The sequence below is a fragment of the Hordeum vulgare genome, chromosome 7H (genome assembly GCF_904849725.1).
Source record: "Hordeum vulgare subsp. vulgare chromosome 7H, MorexV3_pseudomolecules_assembly, whole genome shotgun sequence".
Taxonomy (NCBI): Eukaryota; Viridiplantae; Streptophyta; class Magnoliopsida; order Poales; family Poaceae; genus Hordeum; species Hordeum vulgare.
The window spans coordinates 23339190-23342207 of NC_058524.1; the positions used below are offsets into that span (position 1 = coordinate 23339190).

General features: G+C 36.2%; 1 pseudogene; it reads left to right on the forward strand.

Annotated features, from left to right (window-relative positions):
* Window positions 1–469: 469 nt before the first annotated feature.
* Window positions 470–2133, forward strand: LOC123412948 (annotated as a pseudogene).
* The last annotated feature ends 885 nt before the right edge of the window (window positions 2134–3018 follow it).

Consider the following 3018-nt stretch of genomic DNA (forward strand, 5'->3'; position numbering starts at 1 on the left):
TATGTCCCGAATTACTTGTCGTACAAATAGATTTATCTAGAAGTATTTTTAGTTATAGATACATCCATTTCTATCCATTTTTGTGACAACTAATTCAAGATGGAGGGAGTACAATCGAAAGAAAAAACATTAATCTTTCTTAAATCTAAATCAGCATACAAGTATATACTAAGCACATCCTTATCCTATACGAATTCAGATTGATGACAATAGGAATGGAAAGAAACATAAAGAGTTTCTAGTCTAAACATATCCAAAGCCGTTTCATAGGTTTCCAATAAAACCAATTGAAGAAAAGTGTGTTTCCTGCCTATTCTGTATCCCCTATTATGTATCTGGACATGCTTTCACATCAATGGAATACTCGTACACACCAGGATTAGGCATCAACAAATATTTACCCTTTTCATTCCTAAATCTAAATAGATTGACACATGAAACATAGCAGTATATATATATGTGTGTGCATATGCATCGAAAGATTTATCGAGAAAACAAGCAAACACTCCAACATAGGATTGCACCCCTCCCACAACTTTGTCAACTCTTCTCTTTGAAATGGACAATGTTGTAGTGTTGATTGTCGGCGCTGGGCCGGCAGGCCTTGCAACAGCAGCATGCCTTAGCCAATTCTCAATTCCCTATGTCATTGTCGAGCGTGAAAGTTGTAGCGCCTCGCTTTGGCGCAACCGCGCCTACGATCGCCTCAAGCTACATCTTGCAAAGGAGTTTTGTGAGTTGCCACACATGTCATACCCAGTAGATGCACCAACATACATACCAAAAACCATGTTAGTGATGTACTTAGATGACTATGTTGAGCACTTCAATATTCAACCCAAGTATCTCACTAGTGTGGAGTCATCCACATATGACAATGAAAAAAAATGTTGGTCCATCGTGACACATGACATGGCGAAGAGCACAATAGTCAAGTTCACAGCAAAGTTTCTTGTTGTGGCAAGTGGTGAAAATAGTGCAGAGAATATTCCAATGATCCCCGGATTGCAAAGTTTTTCGGGTGATGTGCTGCACTCCTCAAGCTACAAGTCAGGAAAGAGCTACTCTCGCATGAATGTATTAGTGGTTGGATCTGGCAACTCCGGAATGGAAATTGCTTATGACCTTGCGACCCATGGCTGCAATACTTCAATTGTTATACGAAGCCCGGTATGTACATGCATTATATATTATATAATTTTGTATTATACTCACCACTAGAGGGGATGCAATTCTTAAGAGTTATTACTAGAAAGTATTTAAGAGTAAAAATTGATAGACTGTTTTATAACATGCCGAAACAACGAACGAACTTCAAGACCATAATAACTCTTGACAAGATGATTCTATGGTATTTTATTTTGTCATGCATGCTTCAAAAGATATGTGACATATTTTGTGGTTGCAGATTCATGTAATGACAAAGGAATTAATCCGGTTGGGGATGACACTTGCTCACCGTCTTCCACTGAATCTAGTGGATAACCTCCTATTGATGGCGGCGAAATTAATATTTGGAGACCTATCGAGACATGGCATCACGACGTCCACAATGGGTCCAATGATCCTCAAGTCAAAAACCGGCCGATACGCTGTTATTGATGTTGGCACTGTTGGGTTAATCAAAAAAGGTATCATCAAAGTAAGTATATCCTTGACATGACATAAATTTCATAACACATGATGTATTCATATGCCAAGTTATCAATATTTTGTTCATCTCTTATAGGTTCACGGGAGCATTAGTAAGATCATGGGCGACATGGTTGAATTCCAGTGCAGCAAAAAAATATCATTCGACATGATTGTGTTTGCAACTGGATACAAAAGCACAGCAAATATATGGCTCAAGGTAACAACATTGAATATTGATGTTTGGATATGTTTGAGTTTGTTTTCTTGGTGCAACAATTATTAAATCCGCTAACAAGCCCTATTTTATTTTTATCCTAGAATGGTGAGAGCATGTTAAATGGCAATGGACTACCCATCAAAGAATATCCGAATCACTGGAAAGGTGAAAATGGGCTCTATTGTGCTGGGTTAGCAAGGAGAGGATTGGCTGGTATTGCAGCAGATGCCAAGAATATCGCTAATGACATCAAATCAGTAATAGGCGCTATGTCCGGCTAAATTGTCTTTTACATGTAGTTTAGGAGGCTAGTGTGCTAGATGGTTGATTCTATGAGAAATCTATCCATTTTTACCTAAATGTCTTTCTATGTATCTATCTATCTTTGATAAAACTAGATTTATGTTTATTTGAGTTTCCATATGTGCATGAGTAAGCACAACTTTTATATTATAATCAAAGGCTTCATACTCTCATGGTGCAAAGAGCTTTGTAATTTTTTTGTTGAACATTGTCTACAATGTTTTATTTACTTGCATTTATATATGCAGAAGTAGTCTCCTTGAACAAGATGTTTCACAACAAGTGACTAAATGCAACTAACACAATCACAAATCATCAAGAGCAAATGGTGCAAAAGATAATCAAGTCAAAGTTGTTTAGTTTTCATCTCAAACACACGCGAGTAATTGCAGTAGCATCCAAGTTTTTATTTATTAATTATAAAATGAATATCAAATTGAGAATTTCAATAAATATTATGGTAGTTGAAATGAATGGTAACAACGGAATAATAAAAATAACAAGTTTTCCAAACATTTGCTTGATATGCACATGATTCAGCACCCATCTTCAAGCGAGACCATGATAGATATTCTTTTTTATGTTGAAGATTAATTAGTTCTAATTAATTTCTACTTTCAATTTACCACTGATTACAAATGTAATTACCTTCTTGGAACTACCTTCAGCGGTTGCTTCAGCACTTCCTTTAGATATCCATTGTCGTTTGTTACCTATGTGCAGAGGCAAGGAGAATGAGGTGTACTTCAGTTTGCGATGTGTTATTACAATGACTAATATATCTGGTAATTGTAAATAGAGTTCAAAACTGGAATTATTTAATAGAAACTTTCCCCTGAATTACAGAACTACATGATTAACTA